Below are 12,844 nucleotides of genomic sequence, written 5' to 3'. Positions count from 1 at the left end.
CTCTCTCAGGTGAGTGGCAATGCTTGTTGTATGACTAGCAAATGGTGCAATGTACCTCGTCTCAAGGCAGGCATTGTAACTGAGATGGGTAATAGTGCAAATATTACCACACGCTGTCTGAAACCTTCAACCTTTTGATTTCCCTTTTTGTCAGGTGTTTTGATTTATGCACCAAAAACTTGGAGGTAAAATTATGCCCAGATCCTTTGTGGCTGGCCATTCCCCTGGAAGTCCTCAGTAAGGCTGTAACGAAAAACAATTCCAGTTTTCTTATTTTACTACTTTTCATCCACACTGGGAAGCACAATTTTTGTTTTGTTTTGTTTTGTTTTGTTTTGTTTTGTTTTGTTTGTGTAAAATGATTGTTTGACCTATCATAATTGTGGGTATTTTTCCATAGCAGAGTCTCAGCTCCTTCTCAAAAACTTTTTAGGTGTATGTCTATTTAAAGCACCAGTGGATTTCAACTATGACTTACAAGGAAGCTTAGATGTAAATTATATAGTATTATTTAATATTATTTATAAAATATGAATTTGCTGGAGCAAGGCTTTTATAAAGAATTTTCAAATGCTATTTCTGAAATAGTATACTATCTCAGTTTCTTGTCTATTAGTAATTGAGATGATAAGCTCTGAAAAAAGGACAGACATTTTCTTTTTAGTAATGTAGCTATGCTTAAACTCTTGGTTTATTGGCAAATATTTTAAATATTTGGAATATAATGATTAAGATGAAACTAATGCACATTGTTAAATTGCATAAGGGTATCTAATGTAGAAATACTACATGAATATCTGGCTAACTTTCAAATAATATCCTTTCCTTTTATTCAGCATGTTTCTTAAAAAGAAGGGGAGGAAAAGCCATAACTAAGGCTTCATTAATATGACTACTTTTCCTATCAAAGTTTTGCTATCACTTTTTAGTTGTTGGCATCCGTCTGACTCAAGAGGATAGGAGCCAACTCCTAGGGGTTGTAGGGGCTTTGGCCCCCACAATAAAATATTTGAGGGGGCTGCTTCCCCCAAGTTGATAGGTATTCACATTCAAATGGTGTGTGTGCATTGTGTCATGTGATTGATTATGTGGGGTGGGGCTTACCTGGGCCCCCACAATATTTTATTCAGGTTGGCACTCCTGCTCGAGACACAATGAAGTGCATGTCTGGGGGTGAAGTAAGATCACTGTGGTAGCAGCACCGAAGTAGACTGCCTGAGGCGCAAGCCTGGGCAACGTGTATGGTGGACTCTAGAATTAGACGTATTCACCAGATGAGATTTCACATTAAAATATGAAATCTCATCTGGTGAGTCCAATTTTGTTGTAGTGCTGATGCCTAAAGCCACAAGGGTTGCATGCATGTGTGACGGAGCAGCAAAACACAGATTTGAACCTTTTTCATGCCCAGAGTCACAAAGATAGGAAGAACTTGGTTGTGCAAACTCTCCTTTAGTCTGAAATCATGGGTAGTGAACACTTGCTCTCAGAGGAGAAATACAAGGTATAAAGACCATATAAGCAAAAAAGCTTATAAACCCAGAAGGTTTGTCCAGTGTTTGAAACATAGTCAGTTGGCACAGAAGAGAGCATGACCTTTGGTAGGTTCTTTAGTCTCTGTTATTTTTGTTTTTCTTTCTTAACATTTATGTACCTGTTGATCATAGACAAAACGTCAAAACCGTGTATAAACCTCAAGACAGTTTATTGGGAAGTATCTGGTCAATATCTTGAGAACTGGTGAAGGAATGATAGGAAAGTTGTCAACTTTTGTATTGGTCAGGATACGTTGCCTGAGAGAGGGTATAATGATTGTGTTCACCTGTTTAGTGTGACATGAACACAGACCTGTCTATAAGGCAAGTGAAGTGCTCTTCTCCCTTCACTTTCTCCTGCGTGGCCGAGACAAAAACTTATGTCAAGCTTAGTTTTGCTTTTAAAGTATCTTGGCTTTACATATAAACTTAGAGTTCTTGGTTTAAAACAAACTCCGTTCTGTGTAATAATAAACTAGCTTCAAACCACAGATTATGAAGCTGGCTTATTAAACTGACCATTTATGGTTTTATTCAGGATCCCTGGTTTCTACCTAAGACTCTTATTTTTTTTGGGGGGGGGGAGGACCTATAAATGCATCAGAACTACTCCTGGCCATGTGGGAGTAGAAGAGTGGGGTGGGAGTAGGGGTTTGAGGCTGATGCTTTGCTATATTATGGTTTAGTGTTGTATGTGAACTGGGCCAGTAGTTCAGAAACTCTTCAAGATTCAGTTTACCTACCTACCTACCTATTCAGTAAGTAAGTAAGTAAGTAAGTAAGTAAGTAAGTAAGTAAGTATACCACCCTTCATTTGAAGATCACAGGGCCATTTACAACATAAAAATACCTGATGCCTGATCATAATGGTGACTGACCTAGATTCCCAGTATGAATGGATGATGCTCAGTTGTGGTATCCCGGTTGTGCAACAGTTTTCACTTGTGTAATGGAATTTCCCTTTCCTCTCCTCTCCTCTCCCTTGCAACCCCTTGCACACACCCAGAAAATATGCTCCGGGGTGGGGGTTGGGTCCTTGCCCAATAAAATTTCTAGATAAACAGAAGATGAGATCCACTAGATTCCGAGATATTGAGTGGGAAAACGCTTAGAAAGTTGGCAAGTAAACCCATCGCAGTGGCAGAGAGTGGACAGAAGTAGCTCCGCAAAGGAGGAAAACAAAGGGTGCTTTTTTAAAAAAGCTATTTTTATTTTCTCTGATGTTAAGATTGTTATCTCATCTGTGGTGACATTTTTGCTGTGAGAAGGAAAATGTGGTCTGTAAAGTTTCCATTAGCCTATATGGTAGATATTGAGTGTTGAAAATACAAGTTTATATCTTGGCTGAGATCAGCAGAGCACAACATTCACTGGGAGTTATTCTTGCCAAAGTCAGAAAACATTATTTAGGACAAATGGAGAAGTTGGCTTCTGTAGTACCCTTCTGATGCTAACCCAGCCTCTGCCCATCACCCACTATTTCCCATAAATCCAAATGTATGTGAATGAAAGCCAAGTTCCTAATAAGGCAAGTGAAAACATGGCTTTAATTTGTAGTTAAGAAAACTCTGATCTGTGTATGTGGCCACATGTTCCATTGGCAAGATGTTAGAAGTTCCTCTGAAGCATATAATTACTATATCATTGCTTAATAAAGGATACCTTTTAACAATTAATTCTACTTGGAGCATTCAGCTTTTTAAGATTTCAGAATTTAATAGAACAGTTTGAAGGTGTCAAGAGAATTGAATTGTTTTAGTCATTTAATTCCTTTTTATTTAAATCTACACTATAGCAAACTCTGCAATTATTTTTTTTTAAAAAAGGTACCAAAATTCAGATGTATAAATACTGAATGGCGACTGCAAGAATATAAAAGAAACCTGCCTTGACATGCATGAGTGAAGAACGATTTCCCTGGCTATTTACACAAATAAGAATTTTTCTGTGTTTTAAGGCAGTCTTTGAAATGTTAAATCCCTGTCATGTTTTTTCTTCTTCTCCTGGCTGGCAGAAGGGGAATAGACACTGAAAGCGGCCAAGAACATCAGCTTGTATAGGAGCATTCCTGTTCTTTTAAAAAAAAAAGAAATAAAAAAACCTCAGCCAGATTTGCTTCCTGTATTAAGGGATGGGAGATGGGAACACAGCTGCTCTCACAGTTCAACATGAAATGACTTTTAGTGTGCAAGTTTGATTGAGCACTTGGCCTGCAAACCTATGCGAGCTTACCCAAGACGAAGCATTGAACTTCATAGTGCAGCACTTGCTTCCTAGTAAAACACATAGGACTGCACACAAACCAATTCCTCAAAAGAGGTCTACAGTGGAGCTTTTATGATAGCATTCTCTTGGTCTATATAATTAGACCCCAGTTCTCCTGGGATACTTGTGGATCTGTTATGGGTTTTTTTTTAAATCAGAATGCAGGATGATTATCTCCAATTACCAATTCAAGTTGCCTTAGCAACTTTATTTACTGATTTAAAACTTTTTGATAATTTGTGAATGTTTAAAAAGCACTAGTCCCAATAGAGATGCTTGGGGGATCCCAGTTAATGTTTCCTAAGTAAATAGTTTGGCTACATTTGCAGGGGCGTTCTGCCAGAATTGCAGTTCTTAAGGCAAGTCAGACACTCGGAGAGAGAAAACTATCAGCGCCGCAGTGTGACTGCGTAGAAGCCACAAAAAAGGAAAACGGGGTTGCTTAATTATAGTGGTTCCTTTTACAATTGGTCCTCTGTGCAATCACGCATCCCACCCCCAATTTTCATGCCAGGATATTGTGGACCAAAACAATAAATAAAACCCTCATGGTGGTCACGATAGTCTACATACTGCTGGACTTGCACTTTTGGAAGAACACCCGAGGCAACTCTTGAAAAGTAGAAACCTTTCTAGAAAGGACCACCCAAAGAAACAACAGCTATACTGATGAACAACCCTGTTTTATTTACGTATGCTTATACAAGCCAATCTCACTTTTGCAACTGGAGTTTAGATTTAGCAAATAATTATTTCTCCTTGCTGCCACCACATGTAGCTGCCTTTTATTCACATGACTTAAAATGCTGAAGTACCCCCTACCCGGAGTCTGGTTTGCTGTATATCTATGGTATGTTTTGTATGGTCAGATACTCAAATAATTCACCCAGGCCAACCCCTACTTGTTGCATAGGGGTGCTTATATCAGTGGAGCTTGTGAAGCCTGTGTTGCCAAACTTTGGCTAAGGAACAAAGAATAGTTGCTGTGATAGCATGCCAAACCATTAAATTGCAAGTGTCAACTTGCCAGCAGATATTCCGAGGTACTCTTGTTTCCACCCTCACAACACAGTAGGGTGTGGTGTTCCAAACTAGGTCAACGAATACCTAGGAATGTGGAACTGACTGTTTAATTAGGGCTATCTTTTCATTCTTTAGTTCTTAAATGTTCTGCGGCTCAGCAGTTGTGTTACATAATGGAAGCAAATTCTAACACTGCATGATTGTACAGTTGGCATGCAGTTCTAAGTATCTCAGACAATGAGAGGTACCAAATAAAGCACAGCTGAGACTTAACAAAACCAACCTTTGCTGGGGTTTTTTTTATCAGCCTACATGGAAACATCTTTATCATGTATGAGCACCCATAAGCCTAGAACCAGGATTTTTTTGAAAAATTGTGGTCAGGAGCTTCACTTTGCAAAAATCTCAGGATGGCAAGGAAGCAATAGGGTTTTCCCCCTGGTTATTAGACTTGTTTCATGACCTTCTCTCTCATTGGCAGCTTCCTGCAGCCAATCGGAAGCCAAGGAAGTAGTGTCAGACGTTTGGGTTCCAAAGAATGTTCGCAAACCAGGACACTCACTTCCAGGTTTGTGGCTTTCGGGAGCCAAAACGTTCTAGTCGCAAGGCGTTGGTCAACCAAGGTACAACTGTACTATGATTTGGAATCCCTAAAAAGGTCTTTTTTCCATCAAAAACATGTCCGCTGAGGAAGAGAACATCTGATTCTGGGCCTTTATGACTGCTTACACTTCTCTCCTGAGAAGGAGGGGACCCTCTTGCATACCCCTAAAAAGAGGAAGCGCAACTCAAAGGCATAAGTGGAAGCATAAACCACTCTCACAGTCAAGGGCTTTGAGCAGAAGAGGGTCAAGCGTTGCCTGTGTGCGCTTAGGCTCAGAATGGAATTGGGCAGGTGGGGGGCAAAATACTGGCCCTTGAGATTGGCAGGAAGTATGAAGCCTTTGGACTGCCCAGGCCTTCTTCCCATGCCTGATCAAAAGAGCAGAATCCTTTGCATTTCTGTCCTTCAGGCTTCAGTTTCTCAAGCTCAAGAACATATTCTAGGGCAGGGTTGGGAAGCCCTGTAGCCTTCTTCCAACATACATCAGCCCTACTGATCAGGAATTATGGGAATCATAGTCCAGCAACTTCTGCTCTAGTCAAGTTTTGGGTATGGTTGTATCCATTGATCTGGCCCTGACATCCGTATCCTCTCAGCTGTTTGCATCAAACATAAAGCCGTTCTACATATCTGCTTTTCAAAATGTTGTCTTTATAGCACCGATGTTGCTAAGCTTCTGTAAAACTGAGTTAATCATTACTTCCTTTATTATGTATTAGGACATCTAAGGATGGAAAATGTTGCATAATTGCTATGTTGACATAACTATTTATTTGTACATCTTTGAGCAAATAGGTTCTCTGCCCTATTCAAGCTCATTGCAACAGGCAGATGATTGTGAAGAAAACCCCAGTGGTTTTTATAGTCCAACCTTACGGGTTTTTGGTTTATATGTGCAATTATGTGTCTCTAAAATAAAATGTCGTTTTAATGTATTATTTAACAATATTTGTATGTCACCTAATAAAGTTCTCTAGGTAACAACAAAACATTAAAAGTGGTTGCATCTAAAAGGTGTATGTCTGATGACAAAATGGGAGAATGTATGGGAGACAATTTTGGGGCTGGAGTTTCCTGTGGAGGGGAGTTTGCCCACTTAGCTGTTCTGCTGATAGATACTGTCCATTTTGAGGGAACATTTCACAAGGGAGAAAGTTCAAAAAGCAGTGAGGGACTGCCAGCTCTGTAGGCAAGGGCTGAAATAACTGGACTCCTGAGGCCCACAGGGGTGCCGCAGAAAGAATGTAGTTGGTCAAGGGAGCCGTGGACCCAAAAAGGTTGAAAACCTCTGACTTAAAGTATTCTAAACTTCAAGTAAACTCAGTACTTCTGATCAACATGAAGTGTGAGGCTCAATAGACTCAACTTGCCCCAACTGAGCTTTTCATTTGCTTTTTCTGGGGCTGTTCCCAACCTTTGCAACTGCAGAAAAAGTAAGTTGTAGATAGCACAGTGCTTGAAGAGAGAGGATGTCAGTAAAATGCCTAGGAAGGTCCCTGTTTCCTGTGCTATGCTATCCTTTCCCTGCCACCAGCACAGTGATCTGGGTTAAATGCCATGGTAAACCATCATTTTAGTATGAAGCTGCTGTGAGTCTCAGGTTCACCCACCTACCCTTTCTTCATCAAATTGTGGGAAGGAGTTTGGAAGATTTTGTTTACAGCTTAGGTTACTTCTGTTTGTTATATTGTCTGACAAACAAAGTTTGAAACAAACCATCATGGATTACGAGGCAGATTTATTTAACCACACCATAGATAACAATCCACAGTTTAGGGTTCTGATGAGATGCTAGACTGTGATTAATGGAAATTGGATATGAAAGCGTTCAATGACCACAGAAAAAGAGAGGGGAGAAGATAGTGTGGCTTGCTATTCATACACTATGATGCGCAGCATTATGTTCGAATGGGGCCAATGAGTCACCTTTGCCCATCTTCAGAGCCCCTGCCATGAAGTATTGATGGAAACAGTGGGAGCATTACAGACCACGAGTGGGATTGAGAAGCTGGGGCTTATGATTCAGCTCAACACTAGCTTGTCATAGATGAATTGGCACTCCCCCCGCCCCCGGTATAAATAGTAGCCATTGTCATCAGAATGAAAGGAAAGCAGCTGTTCAGAGCAAACGTGTAGAGTAGTTGAAGGATGACATAGCAGGACTACTGAACTGTTGTCCTCTCGAAAAAAAAATTGAATCCATGCAGCCACATGGTTCAGCCTCTGCACAGGAATACTTGATTCATACAGATCTTTTGTGTTTGGAAAGCACTTGCAGGACAGTGGAATGCACCATGCACCATAGATGTTATTAATTCCAGCAATTCATGCAACATGGATGTTATTAATTGCAGCCAATTTTTACCAGGGCACAAACCATCATTTAACTTCTGTATCCTATAATCAAGTTTTCAGTTGTTGAGCATACAGATTTAATGCAACCAGAATCTGCTTCCCACTCTTGCTAAGTTCAGTATTATGTATTTCCAGCTAGAATTGAGAAATGGTATGCAGTGCTGGAAGCCAAAGTAAAATGATTTGCCCAAGCTCTGTATTTGCAGCCAGGGAGTTGGTTTTCACAAAACATTAAACCGTAATTTAAAATAAGCTATGGTTTAATGTGCTCGGGTGCTTGGCTCTTTCGCCATTGGACCCGCTATTGGTCTCATCTGCCCAATCCACCAGAGCCTGTCTTCACATGCAGGGAAAGTCCCTACTTCACTGAGGGTTTGAGACCCGTCGGCTACCCTGACGTGGTTTAGCTAGCCAATTGAAGCTGTTTCTTTTGGTATGGCCACTGTCTCAGGCTGACAGTGTCTAGGAGCCACAAGTGAGAGCTGAGTGCAGGATGGGAACCAAAGGTGGACAAACTACCCCATAAGAAGCATGGCATGCCCAAATAATATTAAAAGTACTTTTATAAGTTATATCTGTGCTCAAGGCTTCTTTCCGTTTCTACACTTAAAAATAAAAGGGCACTACTGCTTTGCCCAGGTGTAACTCCAAACCATGGTGCCATGAGAGCACACTGTGGCTTTTCATTCTTCCAAATCCCCCCCCCCCCTTCTTGCACAGTGATGAGAAACTAGGGGAGACTAAGATTCCACAAACTGGGACCAGAAGATTCCTACCTCTCTGTGCAAGAGGGAGGAAGGGGTATAGGACTGCGTCAGGACTCATACCTGCTGATTCTCATAAAGGTAAGCCATGGTTTGTCATTACATCTGAACACAGCCGACATGATCTGTGCAACTTTCTACCTTGGCAGAAATAATGGGCAGCAATGTGAAACTCAGAACAACCTCTATGCAAAGAGTAATCTGAGCAGCCTTTTTTGATTGACGGTATCCTTGGATAATATGGTTTTGCTTCTGTTCATTCAGTTTTTAGAGTATTTTGAGTAGTTCTAATCTTGAGTAGTAGTAATAAATCTGCTTTTGTTTTTATGTTTTGAACAGGGTATCGAAAGAGAGAAAGCTGGCCTGAAGTGAAATTGGGGAAAGCTGGGGATTTGACAGCATCCCCTCCTCCCCCAGAGTAAGTGAATTACTGAAATTATTTTCCTATTGTATAATTGCAATGGGCATGATCAATTGAAACCAGTGGAGCTTAAAATAGCTTAACTTTTGTTGGAATATGTCCAGTGTGTATTGTACTTGAATATGTAAAGCAATTAGTCTTATTCATTGGGAATTATAGCGTGAATTCAGGTTTAATGAAATGGAACTTCGTTGCTGTTCTGTCCAATGCACTGGGCAAATGTCCATCTTCCAAGTTATAGCCTGAATAACTTAACAGTGAGTTGAATTAACTGTAATTGCAAACCATTGTTTGGTGTTATATGGAAGAGCTCCTGGACTCCCCTCACAAACTGCAAACTGTGGTTTTCACAAACCCTCTAAACCAGGATGGCAAACTGCACGGTTTGACATTACATGGGAACCAACACCATTCATGAACATGTCCAGTTTACGGCGTTTATGCCACTGATTGCTATACCAACTATATTTATTGTAATCAAGATATATCCAGTGTTCTTCTGCTGCTCCAGTATTTACTGAACCAGAGAAAACTGCAAAAACCACTATGATTTCATATTATTTATGCAGTGAGTGAAGGTTGCATTTCCTATAGTGAAGGTAACTATGTTGCCTCTACTACAGAGATTAACATACAGCACAATTCCGCTTTTCTATGAAATGTATTATTGTTTATTACCCTGTTGAATTAAAACAACTGGTTGTATTCCTTGAGTAAATGTAGCATTTACTACATTTTTGTAAACAGCTTGGACTTGGAGGATTGTTTGGGTATTTGTTTTTATAACCAAGCTGCCTGTAAGTTTTAAGAAATAAATATATGAGCAGCTAATCCTGGAAATTTACAGTATCTGCGTTGAGGCCTACTCTCATCAACTGTTTATAGACTTGCATTAGTTTTGCTTTGTTTCACTTACTTGTTTGCAATATGTATTTGCCACTTAAAATAGACCAATAAAGCCATAATAAGATGAGAGACATTGCAGCAGAGCAATTTTAGTTTTGTTATGTCCAAACTTTGGTTTACCAGCTTTGTTAACCAGTTTGCTGTGGTCTTTTTTTGAGTGATATTTCGTAAAACAAAACAAAACAAAGTGTTCCCTGAATTCTTGGAGCCACCAGTTAAGTGGTTGTCCTCACAGATAATAATTGGCACTAAGCAGATTAACTAGCAGAATCGTAACTAATGAACAGATGAAAGTTTGCAGCTATGGTTAAATATATCTCTTGTTTCTTATTAGATTTACTGTATATCTTGCTGAGTGGGGGCAGGGAGGAATTCTAGTCCATGTGCTTGGCCTAGGTGTTTAAATATATAGACACTGCTGCTTTACAAGGTTGTAAATACGATAATTGATCATGACCACTGCTGGAGCATTTAGAAGTAGATGCCTTTCAAAGAACAATCTGTTGTTTTACAAGCTCGTTTAGAGGTTGGATGTTTTAAGTGATTCCTGGGGACTAGCAGGTTGCTTTTTATGATGATTCTGTGCCTGTGATAAATGGAATAGGTTTATATTTCTCCGGATTTCGCTTGGCTCCAATCAGAAGCTGTCGACATAATGCTAATTCTCCTTCTTGCACACAGTGAGTCTTTGTAGTGGAGAGCAGGTGCTGTTTTCTCACCAACCAAAGTAAATTAAGAGAGAGACTGTAGTTAATGAGTTGCTAAACTGGTATTCCTTGACTGATAGTTTGGGGGGGGGGGATAGGAAGGGAGGAGGAACTTGCAGTATAAATAGTGGGCATCCTTTTCAGGTGACCTGAAAATAAGTTTATTGCTGATGGGACCTGGCCTGACATGTGTGCGCATTCGCTGCTCTCATTTTTGCTGATCCTTTTGAGGAAAACCAGCTCCTGCAGTGATGGGGGAAACAGAAGCAATTAGTGGTGTGCTCTCAAAGGCGGAATCTGAGGCCCTGCTTTAAATGCAGTGTTTAAATCATCTAAATTGGAAAGTGTTGCTACTGCCGACACCCCCCCTCCAGCTCCCCAAAAGAGCTTTCTTCCATAATTGGATGCAAAAGTATTTTGTTGTTGTTTGCTGATAGCTTCTTGGTTTCAGGCACATAATTAGTAATGCGTATGCATTGGAGTCACTAAAGCTGAAAATCCTAATAATCGGAGGGGGGAAGCGAATGAGCGTGCAGGTAGGAAACAGAGAGCTGGAGGAGTGAAATAGTGTTCTGTTGATAGTACCTAAGTAGAGCTGTGTGCGTCAATAAAACAAGTGTCCTACTGTGCTGGAATACAAATGGGCTGTCTGTAGCAGGGTACAGCAAAGACATTTGGCAAAGAGGGATAGGAGAGCTTCTGGCGTAATGTAATTGAATTGACCATTTCTCTAAAGATACAGCAAATTGTTTGTTACAGCATTCATCATCATAAGGGAGGCCAGACAGCTTGCCAAACATATTATATTTCTAATAAAAATGGGAGAAAATAAAAGCCTACAGCTCTTGCGCTAACATGCAAATTACTCTTACTATGCTTGTGGCGTTTAATTGATACTATTTTTATTACTAATACTGTTGGGCACTGACCTTGCAAGAGCTGTATAGTTTTTCATTTTGAGGAAGAGAGGCTGTGTTGACCCATAAGAAAAATGCCAAAATCCGTGATTGGCTGAAATGAGCGTTTAAATATTAGCCAACATTATGGCTTGCTCGAGAGTTCGTAAAATACCTTGCATATTTTTTGCCGGCCACAGTGCTTCTGTGTTATTCTATTTCCTTGGAGAAACTGATATGTTCATGTAACACGAAGCTGTGATGGAGCACAACCCAGAAGTTTCTGAGGTTGGTTATGTGATGTAGAAGACCAATAAACATGGGCCTAAATGACAGCTGGCTGGCTACATTCACAGTGGGTCTTTCCTCAGTGAAATTAACCTCTGCCCAGTTGCTATTTTTTGCTGTGTGTTTACTGCTCCGGAGTTTCACAAAATTGGTCCCACTGAGAGGGCTTTTTCAAGGTTGGTTTTGTGACTTTTTAAAGTATATTGAAATAAAAGGTGTCTGATACCTTTCTTTTTTAAAAAAAATAAATAAATGGAGGAACTTAAGTCTCTACTAGAACACTGCTCCTTGTTTGAATTTGCTGCGGTTTGACAGATGATGCAACAAGAAGCAGCATATCTGAAATGGTATAATATGAAATGCTCAGCCTCAGTACATGGGGAAAACCCTTTCAAGCCAGCTCTAGAAGACTGAACGTAAATTGTATTCTGACGGGCCCCCTGGGCCATGCAGTGATGGCTCAGCAAATGAGAAGCAGTTAGCTTTTTAGATTGCCACATATGGAGAAGACAGGCATTTTGATTTCTTGCACCACTGAGCCCCTGATAAGGCTGGAAATTGGAATCAAAATAATTAGATTGGCTAAACAGATCCTCACAAACGAGCCAAGTTAATTAAGGGGAGGGGAAATGCCTTTGTATTCCAAAAAAACAACAACATGGTATGCTCCCCCCCCCCCCAATTTAGGATGATATTTGTGCTGGGGTAGTCAGTAAGAGAACAAAGCTACTTTATGGGAGGCAAGCTTTTGATCGCTTTTAAGATACATGGAGAAAAAGCAGTTGGATAATTGATACATTTTAAAGTAAGTGCTAAAAATAATAATGAGTGGTGTGATATGTAAGAAACCAGTTTGTGTGCTTTTTGCCTGAATGAAGGTGGGAGGCAACCTTTCTAAAAAAAATAACACCAAATACCTCTCCAAGAAAATAAAATATTTTTGTTGCAGCAACCATTAATTCCAATATGGAACGCTCCTGCAAAACACAACGTTGCGGAAAAATGTGTACACATTTTCCATCTAGCCTCCACATTTCCTTTTCTGCTACTGTCCAAAGAAAGCTAGAGCATTTGAATTAT

General features: G+C 40.1%; 1 protein-coding gene across 3 annotated transcripts in view; it reads left to right on the top strand.

Annotated features, from left to right (window-relative positions):
• The window catches only part of TBL1X (transducin beta like 1 X-linked), a 130,195-nt gene that overhangs the window by 31,728 nt on the left and 85,623 nt on the right, over positions 1-12,844 (top strand). For all 3 annotated transcript variants that reach the window (XM_083437477.1, XM_083437476.1, XM_083437475.1), the window contains exon 2: positions 8,886-8,964. The gene's annotated coding sequence lies outside the window, so the exon portion shown is untranslated. The remainder of the gene's footprint in view (positions 1-8,885; positions 8,965-12,844) is intronic.

Source organism: Podarcis tiliguerta, assembly GCF_965153285.1.
Source record: "Podarcis tiliguerta genome assembly, chromosome: 4".
In the NCBI taxonomy this organism is placed as follows: Eukaryota; Metazoa; Chordata; class Lepidosauria; order Squamata; family Lacertidae; genus Podarcis; species Podarcis tiliguerta.
The sequence above is the reverse complement of the archived record's forward strand: the minus strand, read 5'-3'. Positions and strand labels throughout refer to the sequence as shown.